The 25,000-nt window shown below is 35.8% G+C and overlaps 1 long non-coding RNA gene across 1 annotated transcript in view; it reads left to right on the top strand.

Moving 5' to 3' along the window:
- The first annotated feature begins 5,754 nt into the window (after nucleotides 1–5,754).
- LOC118764501 overlaps nucleotides 5,755–25,000 on the top strand; it is a 23,441-nt gene continuing 4,195 nt past the window's right edge. Inside the window, exons 1-2 of the long non-coding RNA XR_005000313.1 lie at nucleotides 5,755–5,879; nucleotides 17,641–17,643. This is a non-coding gene — a long non-coding RNA (uncharacterized LOC118764501). The remainder of the gene's footprint in view (nucleotides 5,880–17,640; nucleotides 17,644–25,000) is intronic.

Raw genomic sequence — 25,000 nt, 5'->3', positions numbered from 1 at the left:
AACAAGGATTTTATTCAGCGGCCAGCAATTTGTAGTCTAACCCATCCTTATAGCCACTTTAGTGTCTAATTGGCGATAAAAGAGAACAAAGGAAAACTATGAACAAATAAACTTTTTAATGGAATGTATCAAAAAGTATTACAATGCTCTCTTTTTGCATAAAAGCCCCTTTGTTTAACTGTAAGTCAAGTGTGTATGCGCGCGCACGTGCTTGTTTGTGAGTGCGGCGTGCGCATATATATGTAAGTGTAAGTATATGTACATGCGTGTTCATCAACCAGAGCATCATAATACAGTATGTGTGTGTGTATGTGTGTGGATGTTTGTGGATGCATGTATGTGTGTATGCTTGTGCGTCTATGTACGCATGTGTCACACCTTATTTTCCGTTTGTTTGTCAACATTATTGCGTTCAATTATATATTTAAAGTTTATCATTTTCTCCTTTGATGAATATCATCGACAGAACACAGCGACCAAGATAAAACCCAACAACCGTAACATCTTTATAGACTTTACTGAAGCCCATAGCTTTGCCTCGTTCAGTGATGTAAATTCGTTATATCATTAATCAAAACTTACCATCCCTCACCAACTTTCACAGTTACTATGTCTCATATTTCAATCACATCTATGACTTTAACAACAGTTTCAACTTGTTATGTATCGCATTCTTTTACCTACCCAAACGAAAATAAAATCGATACGTTTCTTTAAAAATTACTCACACCCTGCTAGTCAGCCAGCAGAGACTCGAAATTTTACAATACAATGAATGAGTTACATCCGATACTTTCTATGGAATTGGTTACCCTGAACTGGTCGCTAAAACCGTTGCCTAATGAACACTATTTATTAAAGAAACCGCTAGTATATAGAAATACAACTCTGGCGAAACCGGTCAAGTAAGATATTTTGTGCTGTAGGGAAATTCCACAGGTGCTTGGGGTTGCTTGTGTGGAGTTGTTATGCAACTGTATTTATGTATATTATACATATATCTGTATATAAATATGTGCATGCATATGTTGCTATGTATATAATATATTTATCTGTATATATGTGTATGCGTATATACCTCACATACACACACACACTCACGTACGCACACACACATACAAGCAAACACACACGCACACGTACACAAACACACGCGCGCACATACACACACATATATAACTGAGTCTGTATAATTGTGTATAGAACAATATATTAATCAATGAAACTCCATCTTATTCTGATTTTTACGTGCTATTATTTTCAATTTTAAATTCTTACAATATTTAAATAAACTTGTACTTTCATGTGGTACACAATCTTCAGGTTTATGTAGTGATATTCGTGTTCCAAAATTAACAACTGTAGCAAAATAGTTGGCTTTATCCTTTAGTTCTGCAGTTTGTTGAATGGTAATTTTATAAACTTTTTCTGAACACATGTTTCGAGATGGATGCTTAAAGGTATCTGATGACATCAGGATCTCTAATTTGGTGTTGGTGCTCACGTGAATATTCTGATAATGCATTGGCAGTCTGACCAACGTATATCTTCACAGTTAGGGCATTTGATGCAGTAAATTAAATTTCTGCTTTTGAGGAGAGGAAAAATTATAAGAAGGCATAATGCTAAATTGAAAGTAAATTATAATAAAGATGGGTCTAAGGGAAATTAAAGATGAAAAAATAATAATATATATAAAACTTAAATAATTTTGGAAAACGAATTTCCAAACTTTCACCATTACATACGGTCTTATTTATCATATATTTATATATTTATGCAGAAATACACAAAGTATCTCATACAAGTCAATAATAATTAAGTTTTGGGGATTAATAGATATGCGGGTATTCTATTTCAGATAATTCAAAAAACTAACCTAATGCGTATATCTGAAAGTAAACTCATGGTATCCATTTGCACATCACGAAATAATACTTAAAGAACATAACCATTATACCCGTGGTCGAGACTTACATAGTCTTTTCAAATGGCTAATAATGTGTGCGCGCTCCACTACTACATACATTGGAAACCATTGTACAACCAAGTACTAAAGAAGATCTTTCCCCCTCCATGAAACAAAGCTGTTCCCGCTGGACGTCAACCCAGTATTTCTAAGCTACGGACCGAGTGATTTATTGTAAGGTTATCTCCCTAGACAGATTGCCTTCACTACGGCTAAGGAGCCCTTTCTACCCCATATACTATACTTCCTTCATTATCTCTTAGTTTAGTTAACACTAAATTAATTAAATATGAAGGAGTTACACGTGTTTCAGTATTGGAAGATTACAATATATATTAAAAATTAAAAATTAAAATTATACTTTGTAATATTAAGAATTAAAATTTATAAATTATACATTATAAATATGAATTAGTATATTATATATATATATATATAATATATATATATATATGCATCAGCCTTGTAAAGTCAGTGTATAATGTCAAATACAAATTATAAGATATACAATTATACTTCAGAATAAAAGTGTCTGTATTAAACGTGAATTATAGCAAGAAAAATTATAATACATATCTTCCTTTTTTGCTGGTATCAAGATTAGTTTTTCCACGACGCCATTATCTATTATAACCTCAAATATGTGTATATATATATATATATATATATATTTTTTTTTTTTTGTGGACACACCACCCACACACACCCACCCACCTACCTCCCACACGCACACACCCACCCACCTACCTCCCACACCCACCCACCCACCTACCTCCCACACGCCTGTTCATACACACACATACGTAGACCCATCTACGTACATACATTCACACATTTAATCACACACACTTACAGACATACTAACACACACTAACATACAAACCAACATGCACATACACACACACATACATACATACGCACACACATACACACACACATACATACATACGCACACACATACATACTTACACACACACACACACATACATACGCACATACATACACACACACTCACACACACACACCGCACGTACATACTTCACACACACACATGCAAACATACATGTAGGCACATACATACATACATACCTACACATGCACACCCTTACACTGAATGCACACACACATACACCTTTTTGCATCCAGGCAGCCCCCCCCTCTTTTCTGCTTTCCGGTTTTGGCTGATGGATCCTCGGTTCCCTCGGTTCGAGGGCCTTTGCGCTCGCGCGCCTTGGCGCGCGCTGGGGCTTGGTCGGCCCCTTGGGCTTGCGTTGTACTGCTTGTGCGTTGTTGCGTGAGCGCGCTTCGTGTGTGTGGGCTTGCTTCGGATGTGCGCGTGCGTATGTATGCATACATACCCACACACTCACATGCATCCCTACCCACATACATACACGCACACCTACTCACACACACACATACACACACATACCTGCACACACACACACATACATACACATACATACCTACTTCAGACATACACACACACAGACATACACCCATACACTCACACTCACACGCATACACACACACACATACACACGCACACGTACACATACACACACACACACACCTACATACATACATTACACTTGTATACACACACACTTACATTCATACACACACACACCTACACAGCCATACCCTCACTCAGACACACACATCTACCTACACACACACACAAACACACATGGACACACACCCATACATACATACATCTACACACACACGCCTACACACATACATACACACATACATAAACACACACACATACACATATACACACATACGCACACACACATATACTTACATGCACACACACACACACATACATACATACACCCATATACATACACACACACATACCCACATACTCCTATACGCACATACATACACACAGACATACACACATACACACTCACACAAACATACACACACACATACTTACACACACACTCACCTGCACGCGCACACACATGCATGACAAACACCCATACACTCACACTCACATACGCACACACCAACATAAACACGCACACGCACACGCACACACACCTACATTCCCACACACATACACACGCACCTACATACACACACGCACGCATACACACGCATACACACATACATTACAAACGTACACACACACCTACATACACATGCATACACACACACACACAAACATGCACGGACACACCCAGACATACACACATACACTTATATACACACGCCCACACACCTACATACACACACATATACACACGCCCACACACCTACATACACACACATACATACACACACATACACGGACACACCCATACATACTTACATACATACACCTATACACACACGCCTACACACCTACATACACACACATGCATACACACACACACATGTACGCACATACACACACATATACGCACATACATATATACCCACACACATGCACACACACACACATACGCACATGCATGCATACATGCATGCACACGCGCACACCTACACGCATACACACACACACACGCACGTACACATACATACATACACACACGCATACATACACCCATACACATACATGCATCCTACACACACATACATACACACTCACACATACATACACACACACTCACTCACACACCTGTATGTACGCGCACACACATGCACATACACACACTTCCCCACACCCACACGTACATACATACACACTCACACACATACACACACACACACACACACGGACATACATCTATGCACACACATACATACACACATACTCACATACATTCATCGGACACACTGCCACCCGGACATACACACAGACACACTCACACATCCACACACATACATACTTACGCACATACTCGCAGGCGCATGCACGCACGCGCTTGCGCCGGTTCGCGCACGCATACGCGCCGCAGTCACCTCGCTCTTGGACCCGACGAGACCTCCCGCCCGTTCCTGGGACCGTCGCGTGTCGTTGGGTTTTCCCACGCCCGTCTCCGCGGGACCACTCTTCCATCTTCCCCTCAGCTGGAGTCCTTTTTCCTTAACCCCCCCCTTTTTCGTTACACACACGCGCACACATATACACACATTGCTTAAATATATACATTACTCTTACACACATTCAATCTACTCGCCATTAATACCACCACGACACTGGACACACACACACACTACTACTCAACACACGCTGGCACGCTACATACGCCCCACCCCTTCCCCTCCCTCCCTTCCTCCTTCCTTCTTTTTCTTACTACTGACCTTGCCTGCTAAGCTGACCACTAGTCTCGCCCTACCTCACACGCCTACACACAGACGCACACACTAACACACACATATATATTTTTGTGTTTTTTTATCTCGCCTCACACACACACATACACACACGCACACGCACACACTCACACATACACACACATCTGTTGCGTTACCAACCTTATCTCCACTCTTTTGCCTTTAAAAACCCACTTTGCTCTGTTTTCGTAAACATCCGCCTTTCACCATGTGCAACTCGTAAACACCAGTCGTCTTTTTTCTCTTTCCCTGTTGCCCGCTCTGGGATCTTTCTTTCCTCTCTCTTCCTTCTTTATGTCTCCGACGAAGAGCTCCGCTCGAAACGTCATACCTCCCTGCTTCCATTTCCTGAGCGCCTATTAATAATAATACTGTAATTGTTCCATTGTTGTTGTTTTTTTGTTTCCCGTTTGGATTAAAATTTATATATATATATATATATTAATTCATATTTATTACAAAGTATTAATTTTATTCTTTATTTTTAATGATTAATTTTATTGCTTATTCTTTTCAAAGGGATGTAAATTTAGATTTATAATATTTTGAAAAAGGACCTGAAAATGTGTTGGAATAATTGTAAATCTGATGATTGCATACATGTATATATATATATGTATATATATATATGTTTGCGTGCGCGCGCGCGTGTATGTATATTGTAATCTTCCAATACTGAAACACGTGTAGTTCCTTCATATTTAACTAAACTAAAGAGTTATTTCCTTTAAGTATTATTTCCTGATGTTCAAATGGATACCATTTCAGATATACTCATTAGGTTATTATTTTTGTTTTCTTTGGATTATCTGAAATAGAATAACCTCATATCTATTTATCCCCAAAACTGCATTTTTACCTTCGGAACGCGGAGTAGATGAAACAGGGACAACTGAAGAAAGGGAATATTCTTTATGCTGTATTCTCGTTTCTCTGTATTTTTTCATTGTTCGAAAAAAAGTTCGTTTGTATATTTCTGTTTTTATATTTTCGTTTCTCATTGTGTTCAACTTTTTTTGATGACCTGTACCCATATGTGCATGTATATATACATACATATATATATATATATATATATATATATATATATGTAGGTATGTACATATATGTATGTAGATATGCAATATATATAATATATATATATATATATATATATATATATATATATATATATATATCTTCAGTAAAACAATTAAGATTCAAGTGAGTTCCAATGAATTCACATGAATGCGGTACTTAACTTTTAATAAAGCTGTTCTTCGTATGAAACAATTGTACTGAACAACTAATCCATTCTTGTTGCTTTTTCTTGTATATATATATATATATATATATATTATATATATATATATATATATATATATATATATATGTCTCTGTGTGGTATATATATGTATATATGTATAAATGAATGTATGTATGTATGTATGCAGTGTCCGCATACATATATGGCTGGCGTCACATGTATGGATTTTATTACATGCTAAAATTCATTGATGTTTTACACATTTTGGCAGTGCATATCACAGCACATAGCTCTTATCTACTGATTAGGCGAAGTCTTTCTGGCTTTGTCGATGCTTGATTCTCTTAATTCGTACGGAAACATTTAGAGATCATATGGTTCTCTTATTCCAGTGACACCAGGTGCATTAAAAAGGAAAAATTCTTGGACCACTTAATTGGGAAGAAAGTTGGTGGCGCCTTGCTGTCTGGTCGGCCATTGAATGGAATTGCAGGCCATCAAATATAAAGCCAGTGCATGCGTGCACATGCGTGTGTGTGTGTGTGTGTATGCATACTAGATTTATGAGCGCGAGGGTGTGGATGTCTGATGCCTATGTTTCTGTATGAGCTATATGTGTGCGCGTGGCGGGATTCGCGTGAATGTAAGCTGGTGTGTATGTGTGTGAGAGAGATGAAGACATCAGCTTGTTAGTGTGTATGTGCGTGTTTGTTGGAATGTGTTCACGTATGTGTGCGGCTGCGTATCAGATATATGTGCTAGTATGCTTACTAGGATGAGTGCGGCTAAGTACCAGCTATGTGTGAATAATTGCGTGCCGAAATATTTGAAAGTATGTATGAGCTGTGCATATCAGCACTGTGTGAATCATTAGTGTGCGTAAGCGCGTGTTCGAATACTTGTGCATTAAATAGGAATATATATGTATATCCTTATTATGATATATCATTATATAGTTATATTATTGTACTAAGAGATTACTATAGTCGCAGTATCTCCGTAACTCACAAAGCATTTCGGGTTTGTTTACAAATATTATATGTAGTATTGAAAAATTAAAGTATATATTCATAAACTGGCTGAAATTGATGGCTGAGCGTTTGGCCCAAATTGCTGCGCGTGGAGCCATGTTAGCCTTGATATGAGGGTTTGATTCTGGCCTGGGGTAGCTCATCATAGTTCAGGCAATTGTTTATGTGAAAAATGTCGCTTTAGATTAGGATATATATATTATTATTATGATATATATTATATAATTATTATTGTACTAAGAGACTTCTATAGTCACTCTGTCTCCGTATCTTACAAAGCCTTCGGGTTTGTCTTCACACTCACACACACAATCATACACATATACTGCGCGGTAAGGCTTAACAAGTAGAACGGCCCTCCGTCACTTTAGTGACCATATAAGTAGGAAGTATGCATATTATTAAGATAAAAACTGCATGCGTTTGAAAATACAGCCACCAAGAGTTTTCTGGGAAAATTATGCATTTATTTCACCATTTCTCAGACTCGGGGTAAATGTGCCTTGTGGATATCAAAAACACATAAACCAATACTGGAATGATTTATACTGTGCCTGCTGATTTATTTTTAATTTTCGCTAATAAATATTTTTTTTAAATGCGAACACAAAAAAAGCATATTTCTTCTGTTATTAAGTTTTTAAAAGATAAGTTTCTTAAGATTTTTAAAATATAAAGTTTTCGCGCGGGCATATGGGATATCTTTTTGACCCATTATATTAGGGTTTGATCTTAGAAAGGATCTTTTTTGTAGCTGACGTTCTCGTTTTAAAGTTACCAGATTTAAGATCGGGGTGTGTAGTATCTCGCTTCTCCCTGTGCCTTAAGCTTCAAAGATGCTCGTTGCATATGGAATTATAGCTTCTATTTACTGATCCCATATAGCATGGGTGCGTGCGCGTTTTTCAGCATGTATATGTATACATATATTAGGTGCTGTAAATTTAGGGTGAATACTTGATAAGTGTAAGCACCTGTATATGCCAGATAGTGGCAGAGGTGACAGAATATATCAAATAAAATTAAAACCAGAACACAAAGGATATCGCGGTACACGTGCTTCAAGCTATATAAACAATCCGTTCTTACATCAGGGTATTATTGATATAAAAGATGGTTTAAAGCTCTCTTCAGCCGCAAACATTGTTATTCCAAAGAGTTACATCACAATATAAAAAATATGAAAAATACATGTAGTATTACCCATTATAATAGGTATATCATATCTCCCTGAGGAAGAGTATTTGTAAAATTTCCTAACTGTATAAATGTATAAAAATTCATTGGATTTCGAATATCTGCCCATAGTGTATCACCAGTCAACATAGAGTGAATGTTAAAGAGATTGAATTGGGTTTGTATTCAATTCTCTTGTATAAGATAGGAAAGAAAATAAAATAGAAAGAAAAAAAGAAAAAAGAAGAGTAGAGAGAAAAGAAAATAGAGAGAGAAAATTTTAAAAAATAAACGTTAAAAATTTTTTAAAATAAGAAATAAGGGGCTAGGGTACTGGAAATAAAAGACAATGAAAGCAAAAGACAAGGGTAGTAAAAGCAAAAATAATTAAAAAAGTAAAAATAAAGTTAAAACCACATATAAATAAGAATTACCCAAATAAGAATAAAATAACAAAGAAAAATTTTTTAATAAAAACAAAAGAATTGAGACTATAAGGTAGAGTAAGAGACAAAGAGATAAGATACTAAAAGAGCTGAGAATAATATTTTGGCTTTGATGGGATGGGATGGTAGTAGTCATAAATAACTTCTTAATGAGGTTGTAATTCGATATCGTTGTGATGAATGGTCAGTTTACCCAAACCCGCCACTACAAGTTACTAGCTTTATAAGTTTATAGCATATGTATATGTGTGTGTATATACATGTAGTCATACACATATATATAAACTAACATGCCCGGACGTATGCAAGTATGCCTCAATATGCACTGCATTAAATACACGGCATTAAATATACCCACACATCTCCACACATATCTACAGTTAAACCCTAGTAAATATATATATACATTACTATATCCTTAAGCATATTTACAGATATAAATATCTATACACACACACAGCCACACACATATCTTTATACACACATACTCAAAAATATACACACACACATATATATATATATTTACATATACATATATACATTTATATATATACACACACATACATATACACCCACACATACATACATATATATATATATATATATATAGGTGGAGGTGCAATGGCCCAGTGGTTAGGGCAGTTGTTGTAGGATCGCGGTTTCGAGGCTCCGCTGTACTCATTCTTCACAACTTTCTCTCACTTTTCCTGTTTCTGTTGTGTCTGTAATTCAAAGGGCCAGCCTTGTCACACTCTGTGTAACGCTGAATATCTCCGAGGGCTACGTTAAGGGTACTTGCACATTAATTTCACGAGCAGGCTGTTCCATTGATTGGATCAACTGGACCCACGACGTCGTAAGCGACGAAGTACCATATATATATATATATATTATATATATAGGTGGAGGTGCAATGGCCCAGTGGTTAGGGCAGTTGTTGTAGGATCGCGGTTTCGAGGCTCCGCTGTACTCATTCTTCACAACTTTCTCTCACTTTTCCTGTTTCTGTTGTGTCTGTAATTCAAAGGGCCAGCCTTGTCACACTCTGTGTAACGCTGAATATCTCCGAGGGCTACGTTAAGGGTACTTGCACATTAATTTCACGAGCAGGCTGTTCCATTGATTGGATCAACTGGAACCCACGACGTCGTAAGCGACGAAGTACCATATATATATATATATATATATACATTTAAGAACAAAAAACTGCTATATTCAATTTTCGCTTATGTCTGAATAGTATCGACTGGTTATCATGGAGTCAATATCTTTCGTCACATTTCTCTGAGCTGGTCATGGCATAGTTTCATCGCAGAGGTATCGTGTAATTATGAAAATAACTGGGTAGCTGACGTTCAATAATAGTTTGTAACAGACATATCATTATAGGCTATTCTGAAGTCTTAGTCATTACTGTTTTTTCTTGCATCAGTGACACAATTATTGATATGAATTTTACGAATGTGTTTTGTGCCCGTGTATGTGACTATAGGTTAAGAATTTTGCCCTCCACCCACATAGAACTTGTTTCAGTCCCAACGCATGGCACTTTCGGCAAGTGTCTCCTCCTGTGGCCTCGAGAAGGAAATGGAAAAAAAGCTGAGGGTGATAGATTAAAACTTTTTTTAAAATAAAGCATTAAACGAGCATTTCAGTAATATACTGAGTCTTAAAAGGTTATATGTGTATATGTATACATGTATGTGTCTGTGAGTGGATAGATGGATAGAGAGACAGACAAATAGATCGATAGATAAAATAGATCGATAGATATATACGTACATACATAGATAGACATACAGAGAGACAGGCAGGCAGATAGACAGAAAATAAGAAAAAGAGGCCGTGAGACAAGGCTTTTAAGGCTTCAATCTCCAACTCGGTTGTTCGTTATATGCGTTAAAGACGATAATTTCGGTTACCTTACTGAAGATAACGTCGTGTCGTATTCTGCACAGAAACTGTGCAAATCCTCAATTAGTTCTTGATGTTATATATAAAAGCTATATAACATATTGAGCATTCTTTCTTCCGCTCGTAAGTATTGACACATGCACACGCACACCTATGACTGAAATGTGTGACGTACGGTATTAAAAGAATGACTATTAGTCGCTCTCTGAACATTGAACTATTTGATTATATCATAGGTTTATATCTCACCGTAACGAGAAAAACAGGCTGGAAACTTCATCTTTTAAGGTTACTCACTTTTTAAGAAGAGAAAGAATACTCACTTAAACTTGTCTAACCTGCATCGCTGCATATACGCTAATAATGTGTATTAATTTAATTTATAGTAGTGCTCTATACAGATAACGTTTTAAGATTATTTGAAATTAAAAACAAAACTAAGCTTACAGTTATAATCTTGCTGTGTTAATTAGACTAAATAATTTAATTAAAAGTTTCATATTTCAGTGAATAGAAAAGCGAGATCAATCTGACCAGTTGGCCAACTTCAGTAACAGGAGGTATTAGCAGTTTATATTTATTTGAAGTGTATAAAATCTATGATTCAGCTTCACTGCTCAGTGTAACTTGCACAACGCTGCAAGCGCAGCAAAAGTAGATTAATGAATTCTCGAAGCACTACCGTGCTTTTGTATGATTTGAATTGTAAGGCGTTTATTTACTATTTTAATCTCTCTTTGGAAAATAAATAAAATGTTGCACCACAGTTTTTAAATTCTATCTGCGGTGAGTGATATAAGGGGTTCGATTTCATTTATATTCTAAGACGTTCACCTGTCTTCTGTTCATGGAAAAATGTGTATCATAAAGCTTTCAATATGGTATACAGTTTGGGACTTAGCTAAATTGATTAGCCAAATTTTCATAACGACGCGCATAACGTTTTGGGATAACCTGAAACGCACGGTATATTTTTTAAAAAATAAACAGGTTTGTAGACGGAGGAGACAAAGTGCGTATATGATAATTCATAGCTCCGTAGACTGAAAAAAGGACAATTTCTCAAGTTTCTAGTCTTGCTAAAATTTTTACAAGGACGAAATAAGCAACACATATTTCTGGAGGGACAAGCACCTTTTGGCTATTTAGACTAAACCTCAGTAAAACATCGTAGTGTAGTGCTCTATGTGAGCTACATATATTACGCCACAATGCTACAGTCGTAAGAATTTCAATACTTTCTGAGCTCAATGTTCAGATCACAATGACTTTGCCTTTCATATTTTCGGGGTTAATATGTAAAGCATAATTCGAAATTTTATTTCTTCTTTCTTTTTGCTATTTTTTGATATAGCAATTCTTTTGGTTATTTTTTGATATAGCTATGCTTTCAGTAGCTTTCTTGCAAGTGAAATTTGCAAACGTTTATGCATTTGAAGTCAAGGGATAATATTGTTACGACAAGGGGTAATATTGTTACGACAAGATAACGTTCACAGTTCTTTTGCAAAACACATCACAGATAACGTCACATCGACAAGTCCTTTACTGTCCTTTTCACTGTTCAATACACCAATTCTTTTCACTGTCTCTTTACATCGTGACACGTATCAATACATAATCAAATACCTTAATTCCTAACTGAATCGCCAGTGTCCCATTTTGCACTCCATCTCTCTCCCAATACTGCCAACTCCAGCTTGCCAAACTCTTACATCCCAACTTGCTTGCTCCTAAGATTCCACCGCTTGCTCCTAAGATTCCACCTAATCGCTCTGACTTCCAGAATCCGACTGTCCTCTTTGACGACCGACTCCAACTGCCTAAACCTCACTTCCTCTCTCTCCTTCCCACTACCCTAATCTCCATCTGCTCTTCTGCTTATAGCCTCTCCATCTGCCCTGGTCCCTAACTGTCTATCTCTATCGCCCCTCATCCTCTCTCACTGCCAATATCATCTCTATCTGCACTCTGCCCTTACTGCCTATCTCTATCCTCAATCTCCCTTAGCCTTATACTCTATCTCTCTCTCACTACTTTTCTTCCTCACATATTCAAGGGGTGTCTAGGACGACCTCCAATCGACCGCACGAGGCCACAAAGGTCCCTCCACAAACCATCACTCTTCCAGTAAACAAAGGGCTGTCTCTTTTCTTGCAGACGTGCCGGCGCCACACCCAAAAGTGGGTCACCAAGAACTGCACTTAGCCAAACTCATAACAATATGTTAAGTAATTTTGCCTCTCATGTCCTCCCGTTAATCATTCGAAATTGTTAAATTTAATGGCATTACTAACCCGAAAGGATATACCAGTTAAGTGAATAAAAGAATTACATTTTTTACGGAAAGGTAAAACGTATTTAGCGAGGTTAAAAATGTCATTCATATGTAGTTGCTATTCTCTTTACGACCAATAATCTTCCAGTCTAAACATACGTCTTCAAAGTCAGTTAGACCGAAACATCTTGGGAATTGACTCCGTAATTTCCAGAAAAATTTAAATATTACTCATTAATTACAATCAATTTTATGCAAAACATTCATTTCGATTTTTAATGCTTTATGTATTTCTTTTCTTACCAAAACAGTTATTGATTTACATGTGGAGGACGTCTTTAAATTATTTAGTTTCTAGGCAAATGTATATTCCGAAACTAAAACTATTACAACGTCACACATTTATCTAATAATTCTTTAATTACAACCTCAAGAAGAACAGTAAAATATATGTTCATCTAAGCAATTGAAAACAAGACCTGAACATGCCAGGAATATTTCCCTGAGTGTACCTTAAAATGTTTACTGGCATTCATTAACATGGATTTTACTTCTCGTGTTCGAAAATGAATTTCTTTTTTAATGTTAGCTAGGATTAAACAAATAGACGGGAAATATTTTCATGCCTTGCTAGTTCAATCGTAAAACGAATTTTAAAATTTTAAGAATAATGAAGGCATGCTCATACAATATTACAGAAAATGTCTAATTTTAATACCTTTTCATAATAAGAGTGAATCACCGAGTAAAATTAATGTTTTAACCGGAGATATATAAATTTACCAAAAGAGAAGGCGTCTTTAATGCCATTATATTCTTCAACTACATCATTTCAACTAGAAATATTTCAGTTTCCAAGCCACATTTTGGCTTAGTATTCAATATAGTATAATGCATATAAATGAATTAAACAGTGAAAATAACTTGATACTTCAGTTATAAAAAGAAGAGAGCAGCACAACTCGAATAATTTAAATAAATAGCAAACACAATAAGTGCTGTTTAAAGTCACTCAATAAATAATGTTACACAGAAAACATTATTTCATTTTGATTGAAATTGTTAAAATTTGTCTTCAACTAAAAATGCTAATTTCCGCGAACATTCACTGTTGGCAAATAGTGTTTAAACACGATTTTTCTCATCTGAAGTTACAAAAAATTTTGAGAAAATACTTTCTTGTTGTCTTCCAAAATATTCCATCTTTCATCATACTTTAAAGACACGACATTCAGGGAGACTTTCGTTTTCAAGAATATTGAAGGATAAAATATTTTCTCACTGAAAAGTAGAAAATATTTTGCATGATATTGCAATGAGACTGTTTCAATACTTAAGGAACGCAATACAAGTAAACATTGCTAAACTGAGCAATCGATTTCGTCTTCTCTTCTATGTCTAAAGAAATATGAATGATTGAAATAAAGTATTTAAACACAGTTACTTGGTATTATTGAAACTGCATCCAGAAACGTTAGTACACCGGGCGAAATGCTTAGCAGTATTTCGTCTATCTTTACGTTCTGAGTTCAAATTCCGCCTAAGTCGGTTTTGGCTTTCATTCTTTCAGAGTCGATAAATCAAGTACGAGTTTCGTACAGGGGTCGATCTAATCAACAGGTCCCCTCCCCCAAGATTTCGAGCCTTGTGCCTACTAGAGTAGAAAAGAATATTGAAATTGCACCTGATGTTATTTTATGAACAGCTTCTTTCATAACGAATTCATGAGTATATACTTGCATGACAGCTACAACTATTTGGATTTACAAGCAAGAGGAAAAATACTCAGTAAAATAGAAAAAGAGTAGAGTGAAGATATGTATTTATTGTAAACACCAACATTACAGCTGCTCGGGATTTCGCATTACACATTGCTTATAAGGCTTCTAAATATTACATTAAAGGAATTACATTTATCTGTCAAATTACCTCTCGAAACATAAGTTTTCATGTATGTATGTATATACACACACACACTTACACATACACACAGAGACACAAACACGCACACGCACGCGCACACACATACACACAAACACATACATACATAAACAAATGAATACAGAAAGGAAAACCGGCATTTTTATTCTTCATATGGTCTACACGTGTTTCAGAAGACCTACGCCGTTTTCATGTAAACCGGTTTAACATATTACTGAACGGAATATGGTCGATAAATTACCCCGTATTATGAACAAACAATATAAAATATTTTTTTTAAATGCATTCTTGAATAAATACTAGTGCGCAGAACTACACCATCTGGATACAACAGCATTCGGCTGAAATATGTAAGGGGCTCAACGGGCTTACGTATTAACAGCAGTCGGCTTAGTAAAAATGAGTACATGATTTTAAATAACGGTTTCCATTAGTTTGTTCGTTTCCCTTATATAGTGGCTCGAATTCAGTATATACACTATGTCAGATTATGATGGTTGTTATCTAACTACATCAAGCATAGGAGTGGGGTGTGGAATAGTTCTACTAAGCTCAAGCATTTTGGTAACATGTTACACGGTCCAGCGACCTTTCAAAATATATATATTATATATATATAAGATTGGTGAGTTAGGGGTTAAAATAACCGTGTAAAGGACAGAAGTATACAAAATACTACCGGTATTCTACCTATATTTAAACATAGGCAAAATTGTTATGGTCATAAACTATAGGTAAAGACAAGGATATATATATATAATATATATATATATATATATATATCTACACATACATATATACACATATATATATATATATATATACGTATACATATATATATATGTATATATATACATATATGTATACAGACATATATATGTATATATATACATATATGTATACATATATATATATATATATATATATATATATATATATATATATATATATATATATATATATATCTATATATATATATATATATATATATTTTCAACATTGAGGGCAAAATTAATTAATTATTAATCAATTTCACCAAGTGTTCAGTATGCAAAGGGACCATTCAAGGCGAATTCAAATATTACATTATATAAAAGGGCTTAGTAAAATAAATTACTTTGCCGCATACTGAACTCATTAGAAATAGCAGCTAAAAAACTTTTTTAAAGCTATTTCTAATACTTAAAGAAAATCTCTCTCATATATAGTGTTTGCTTAATTTAACTCACAAAAGTTTGGGGGTAAGGACATCGAAAAATCATTTGATTTTTCGATGTCCTTACCCCAAACTTTTGTGAGTTGAATTAAGCAAACACTATATATGAGAGAGATTTTCTTTAAGTATTAGAAATAGCTTTAAAAAAGTTTTTTAGCTGCTATTTCTAATGAGTTCAGTATGCGACAAAGTAATTTATTTTACTAAGCCCTTTTATATAATATATATATATATATATATATATATACATATATGTATACACATATATATATATTTATATTTATATACGCGTATATTTTTCTGCATATACCCAGGCCTAGCACCCGTGTTTTTGGCAGGGGTAGCCACAACATGACACAAACCGGGCATTCCACCCATTTCCCAGCTCAAAGAGGCGAGCTCCGTTCTATATGCTCGCGTGAAGGCATAGAACGCAACCCTCAGTATCAGCAGTGGAGCCTGACAGCGTATGCAGGCTTATCCCCACCGCATAATGCTGGTTCTGTACCCCTATCAAATTTACTCCTCCGTCCACAAACACTCTCCAGGCTTTTCTATCACTTATAAATTCTCTTACTTCTCTCACTCCAACACTTCTAACCACCAAGCTTTCCCTACTCCATCCATCCACACAAACCGAGGTCTGCATCTGGTTCTGTTGCCTACTATTTCTGCCTTAACCACCTTCTTTACCATCCATTCCTCATCCATCCACTCCATGTGGCCAAAACACCTCAACATTCGTCTATCCATTCTGGTTGTTAGTTTTTCTCTCACTTCTGCTCGCCTTCTCATCTCCTCATTCCTCATCCTGTCCATCCGTGTCACATCAACCTTAGCCCTCAAACACCTCATCTCAAACACATCTAGTCGCCTCCTTTCCACCTCTCTCAGCATCCACGTCTCTGCATCATATAACATTGTTGGCACAACCAGAAAAAGATTCACTGAGTGAATTAGGAATTTCTTTTTTTAAGGACTAAGTAGGTACATATGATATGCAACAAATATGTATACAAACAATAGATTCAAAGAAAAGAACAGTGATACTTGAAAATAATGGAGGTAAATTGGTATGAATAACCAAACAAAAAACCTATCGATAAATTATGTACATAACTCTGAAAAGACAGTACACCCCTTTAAGAAAATCGTAGACAGCTACTCAGCAGACACTAAATATTGCTTATAACGATAACAAAATAATATATTTATAGAAAACATTTATACTACACTATTGATGTTAACGCATTCTGGTTGCCAAACTAATGATAAATGATCTAAAGCGAGACCAAAGGGTATGAATGAGGGCAGACGTTAGATAACCATTATCTTGAATTTGATCTAAAATGTGGTGTAATCCAAACGAGAAAAAAATATCATAAACTATGCAGTATAGTTAATTGCACCTCTCTTAATGTGAATTTTATCCTTTCTGTCATCTTCGTATATTGTTCTGAACTGATAATGTTAAAATGAACTTTGTTTTATTATTTCCCTCATGCCTGTTCTATCATAGGCGAAACACGAGAGGTGAGGAGGAGGTATGAGCTTTCTTCGGTCAAATGTAATGTTATTTTTTTTTAGGTGGCGTGGAGCTTTCTGTGAAGACCCACAAATAACGTCCACTGCGTTTTTCGTTTTCTTTTTACTCCCGTCTTTCCCTTAGGTGTGCTATGACGATTCACAAGTACGCCCAAAACTTTTAACGGAGTATTCTGATTGGTGTAAAATGGTAAACGTCTTTAAGTAAAAATATCAGACCAGCAAAAAAAACATTAATGATAAAGTCTATAAATTTCCATCCACGAGTCATTTTCGTTATTATTATATTATCCTAAGTTGTTAGGATGTATAACCATCCGATAGGATTACACTGAAAGATGGGAATAACAGGTGGTAGCCGACCACAAGAAGGATATTCTTCCGAATTGTTTGCCTTCATTAGACTGTGAACTTGGGTTGCATTTTGGAGGAGGAATTTGAATAAGTTTGGAATTCAAGTTGAATGCACATTTTTTAAACTAATGAAAAAAGAGAAAAAGTCAGAATTTGCAATGAGGGAATTGTTATATTTTTAATGACGTGAAACATTTTGTGTACTATGGAACGACTCTTTAAGATATATTTTCCTACAGGAATCGGTGAAATTGTGGCTTGATATAAATGTTATACTAGCTGGTTTACCGGCTTACTTCAACAGACAAATAAACATATATTGTTAATCATACCTTTCTTCGATTCAATGAGTACTGTAAAATACAGTGTAGCTGCATATGAGACACAGTTAGACTCTGCTATTCCATTCTTTAGGAAAGAGGAAATATTTACCGCTTAAAATGTCGCACGTGGGTGAATTTTCATTTTTACCATTGATGTATCTCCGATATTAAATTTAGTTGTTCAATAACCAAAGATTAATAAAGATAAGAGATTTTACTGCGGACAACCTGACATAGTTAGCTATGTGTGAGGGCAAATGATATGAAGTTTTCAGCTGGTCAAACCCGCTGCCGACAGTTCACTGATCACTGCTCTCGCCATAGACTATTTTGAAACAAACATATCCATTTAAACCATAGTATAAATTTTCACTGAGATCTCTATCAAATATTACAAAACGTCATAAAATATATATAGTTCAACTCAATAAAATTCTTAACCCTCGAAATTTATAATTCCTGGTTGCAAGATTCTAAAATTTTATATGTGCTGGAATTACTCTCTCTCTCTCTCTCTCTCCTCTCTCTCTCTCTCTCTCTCTCTCTCTCTCTCTCCTCAATAAAACTGGGAACAATTTGTAGTTATTCATAGTTGCGTGAGTCGTACTTCGCCCGAAATGCGAATCCGATGTTAATAATATAAGCTGATTAAATCCGCTCTTACACGACCTTAGATTTATATCACTTTGAGCTATTATGTGGCCTGAGAATCAAAATATTTTAAGTTAAACTTCTCTGAGTGGCATGCAACATCTAGGAAGATACGCTATATGATAGCCGACATAGAAATCTAGAGCTAATTGATTCAGAGACCGGAAGAAGTGAGTGAGTACGGAGTAAATTTACACACACATACACACATACATACACAACTATATATTAATATACATATACATATGTATATATATATATATATATATATATATAATATATATATATATATTATATATATATATATATATATACACAGAGAAAGAGAGATATCATGAGTAGCAAACAGGTATGGCATTCAAAAGCTTTATAGTACTCACGAGAAATATCGAAATGATTATATAGCAGTAATGAAATATTTTGCAAACGGGAGCGCTGGTATCGTTATCACGCAGGGAAAATGCTTAGCGACTCAAAGCGGGAGTCCCTACATGGCCGCGGTCAAATGACTGAAACCAGTAAAAGATAAATTATGCAAATTACATAATCAGGGTCCCGCAATACACACCCACTACTCAGCCCAATCTTGGTTGCGTGTCGCACTTTACTGTGCCCATCATATGTATGTATGTATGTAGATCCATTTTTCTTCGAAACTTTTAATTTCTTCTGTCGATACTCTAAGCCTTATTACTGAATTTATCTGTTTATCCTTTCTATTTTTATTCTTAAGCAAGAAAGCAGAATACTATTTGGAAATACAAAAGGGCAGTATTACAATGCAGCAAATCATTTTTACGTAATTTTCCAGAAACTAATATAGGTTATTATTTATTTGTACCAAGACTAATTGTTTAAGAAGTTACATTTCTTTGCAATGTATTATACTTAGAGCTGAGATGAATTTAGCTTTAATCAGAAGCCAAAATCGAGCTGCTTTCTCTATTCATCGCGAAGCTTTTAACTCATATGTTTATGTAACTCGCTCCGGTTCATATGTTGAATTATTAACTACCAACTGCAACAGTATGTCTTAGTCGCTTATCACAGATTACTAAAACATTAATTATTGAGTTTACTCCAAAGATTTTATCAATATGTTAATTTGAAGCATTTTACTTTTATCTGCTATTTGCATTTATGAATGATGTATGGGAATAATCAAGAGGGTTCTTCAGTGTTGAATCAGCCAATATCGTCATGGTGATGGCATATATTTTCATGGTGGTAACAGATACATTTCAGTGGCTTCCCGTTCTATATTTCTATTTTATACTGCAGTAAATATCCTGCATTAATTTTCTCACCCCAACTGGAGATAATTAAAGCAGTAATTAATTAATGATTAGTCCCACCCCGTTGAATGCACTTATATTTAATACATCTAAATATGGAAACAAGCACTGTAAAAAAAAAATACGGTGTTATCAAAATCAACCCTCAGACCAGTGGTTTTAAAATATTTTGTGTTATTTTTAAAAGGAAATAGTTAAGATATTTCCTTTATTATAAAACGTGTCGTTCGAAAACGTGTCTTGTGGAAAAAAATATTATCTCTTTAGAAAGAAATATAACGACATAGTGCTGAACTTTGTCCATTTATTCAGAAAATATGGGAAGCAATTTGATTCTCAATTTTATTTTACATTTCGTTTTACACAGCTTCATTTTATCCTAGATAACTAACTGCAGATGAGACATGAGGTTATATTACATTCTGTTTCTTCACAAAATATTTCATTTTAGCTGTTTTAAATTCCCTGGACTGAAGAAGTTAAGATCCCATAAACCAATACAATACACAGAAGAATATAATGTAAAAATATGGGACCAGAATGACTTCTTTCGCAAAGTTAAATATGTTATTGTATTTACGTGTTTGCGAGTGTTTACAACTGCCGTGCTAAAACTGAACTGTTTGCGCAAAATCTAACATTTCTTTAAGTAGAATAAGGTCCCAGAACTGAAGGCCTTAATTGCGTAGTGTTATCCAATCATCAAATTCTTTTGCAGACCCTAAATGTGATGGTCGGTTTGTAGTGCTTGAGAAGACGACGATTTTACTGAGTTTTTTTGTGGATAAAATTTTGACTAGCGCACAGCGAGGTGTGGTACAAAGCCTCCAAAAAATACTCTTCATTATACTTGATCGTTAATCCAGAGTCATTGGAGAACCTTCACACAGACTCTTTCAGGAAAGCGTTTTGGGATCTGTGCAGTAAATAAGTTGGGTGGAAAATAAACCAGCCAGCAGAACATCTGTGCGAAAAGTTCCGTCAAAGCGATAAGCAATATCATGATCATCACGATAGATGGACTAGCGAGGAAAAGATATGTTCATGTATTTGCAAATGTATGTGTCGTGTGTAAATATTGAATTAATGAAAGTTATGAATCATTCGGGAAGTTTATGATTTTCATTAATCCAATAAGCTACGACTTCCGTTTTTATAATGTCGCAAAATGTGTTTTGAAGGAGACTTGGGTACTATTTCTAGCGGTAACTAAAGATTCATCAAGGACAAAATATTGACGTAAGTTTATAATAGGATTGACGAAGGATCCTCTACTTAGTAGTTAGGTCTACTAGAAATAGTTGCCAAATAATGTAGTAGTAACTTAACGGTTAGGCAAAAGATACCGATAGAATAAGTACTAGGCTTCCAAAGAATTTAGTCCTGGGGGCGATTTGCTCGACTAAAGGCGGTGTTCCAGCATGGCCGCAGTCAAAATGACTGAAACAAGTAAAAGAGTAAAAAGAGAGAGTAATATTTACCAAAAAATGTGATGATCATGGGTGGAACGCCTATATCCTCAATCAACGCAGTACTTAAATGACATAACCAATATCAACAACAGCTGGTTTTTATGAAGTTTCAAATCGAAATTTTCATTTGATTTCTCATACAAAGGTGAGAAAATATGTCAAATTAAGAAATTGGTACTTATAGATTTCAATCCAGTATCATTTTTATCACTACAGTGGAAAACATAGGTTGAGCTTTATTTAAACTGTTAATGTGTCAGAAGATAGGCAAGCGGAAAGCGGGTAAAATCATTACAACGCTGGGGAAAATGCTTACCAAGATCCTGTTTCGACCTATCCTCTATAAAATCATTAACTAATATCAACAAAGAATACTGACAACAACAACAACGACGACGACGACGACGATGACGATGATGATGATGATGATGACGACGACGACGACGACGATGATGATGATGATGATGAACCATTTTAATGTAGGCACAAGACCTGAAATTTGGTGCGGAGTTACTAGTTGATTACATCCATCCCAAGCGCTCAGCTGGTACTCATGATATTTTCACCCGACGTTAAAAGACAAAATCGATCTCGGCAGAATTTGAACTCAGAACATAAAGATGGACGAAATGCCATTAAGAATTTTGCTCTGAGTGCTGTGGAATTTGAACTCAGAGCGCTTAAAGCTGGAAGAAATACCACTTTTATCCAGCACGCTAACAATTCTGGGCAAAATGACAAAAACTTTAGTCGAATAAATGGTATCTTGTACTTCACAATTTCCTTATTCCATTGATATGGAGGATGAAAGGCAAAGTTTACTTCGACGGGTATTTAAAATCAGCAAACAATTACCGTAACTAAATATCCTTTTCTACACTAGGTACAAGGCACGAAATTTTGCGGGAGGGGGCCAGTCGATTAGATCGACCTCAGTACGCAACTGGTACTTAACTTATCGATCCCGAAGGGATAAAATGTAAAGTCGACTTCGACGGAATTTGAACTCAGATCGCAATGACAGACGAAATACCACTAAGCATTTCGCCCGGCAAAGTCGACCTCGGCGGAATTTGAACTCAGAACGTAACGGCAGAAGAAATACCTATTTCTTTACTACCCACAAGGGGCTACCCACAGTGAGGACAAGCAAGGACAGACAAAGGGGCATTAAGTCGATTATATCGACCCCAGTGTGCAATTGGTACATATTTAATCGACCCTGAAAGGATGAAAGGCAAAGTCGACCTCGACAGAATTTGAACTCAGAACGTAGCGGTAGACGAAATACCGCTAAGAATTTCGCCCGGCGTGCTAACGATTCTGCCAGCTCGCCGCCTTACCGTAACTAAATATCATAAAACATTTCTCAACGTCGTGAAAGTGCTGCTGGTGGTGGCAGTTACAGTAGCAGCAGCAGTAGCAGCAGCAGCAACAGCAACATCAGCATCAGTAGTAGTAGTAGTAGTAGTAGTAGTAGTAGTAGTAGTAGTATATGCATTGCAGTTTACAATTACTTCAAAAGGAAAAAGATCAAGTTTCACAGGCTGGGGCAAGCAATTGCGTTTCTTTCGTGATTTTGATAATGTGACCCACCTATAACATGCCATTAACCTTGTAAAGAAAGAAAATTTGCATCCTTTTTGGTGCAAAATTAGGATGGAAGTATGGCCTCTTGGGCGCTTTCTTCCTATACATTCACAATATGGTAATAACCAAGTAAATCTCATAAAGTTCATAAAGTACGATGAAATTTTCAGTCTTAATAACATCCTGATAATGAATTCCGTGATATTTCGGAATATTTCTGAACTGAAAAATCTCTAGTGAGGAAAACGTGCTGAACAATAGTTTGTCATAGTGTAAGAGATGTTGACCTAAATTTCTTCATGCATACTCATGAATACCTACAGCCCCAACAATATAATTACCAAAATAATAATTATCTCTATTAAAAGTTACCGAAGGAGACATTACTCGTGACGGCTTAAGCTGTTTCTGTTTTTTTTTTTTATAGAATGGAGATATGTGAGATAGTGTGATGTGATACTTGATATAGTGATATGTACGGGATTATGATAACGAAGTTTGTCGTTCTTTGTAAAGTGCATAATGTGTTCTGATGTTTTCAGTAGTTTACTTTAATGCATAAAGGGTACGTAGCGAATTGTATTGTAGAGAAATAGTGTGAGATCGTGTTTGAAGAGTATTTACATTTTGCCAATAAATATTAAGCTTGATTTCAATTCTGTAAAGGAGTTCAATTGGTTTATGTCGAGTTATGTATATAAGTTGTAATACTGCTAGAATATCGATTGTTTTTCTTTTATGACAAGTTTGTAAACATTTGTGCATTCTGGGTGGTTAGATGTTTGTTCCCAACCACATGGTTCCGGGTTCAGTAACATTAAGTGGCAACTTCGAGAAGAATCTTCTACTATAGGCGCAGGAGGGGCTGTGTGGTAAGTAGCTTGCTTACCAACCACATGGTTCCGGTTTCCGTATCACTGCGTTGCACCTTGGGCAAATGACCTCTACTATAGCCTCGGGCCGACCAAAGCCTTGTGAGTGGATTTGACAGACGGAAACTGAAAGAAGCCCGTCGTATATATGTATACCGGAGTAAACACATAAATGTGAAACAAGGTGGAAAAAAGAGTACTCAAATACCAGTGGTAGAGTAATATGCTTTATTTTAAGCAGCAGAAAATTCAACAAAATCTGTTACTCTGAGTTTCTCGTTGCCGTTCATCAGACAGTTTTTGCTAGAATGGAACCGATATATCAATTGAATTGATATATCGGTTCCATTCTAGCAAAAACTGTCTGATGAACGGCAACGAGAAACT

This window comes from Octopus sinensis, linkage group LG8, assembly GCF_006345805.1.
Source record: "Octopus sinensis linkage group LG8, ASM634580v1, whole genome shotgun sequence".
Taxonomy (NCBI): Eukaryota; Metazoa; Mollusca; class Cephalopoda; order Octopoda; family Octopodidae; genus Octopus; species Octopus sinensis.
Note: the sequence above shows the minus strand (reverse complement) of the source record. Positions and strands in the feature narration are given on the sequence as shown.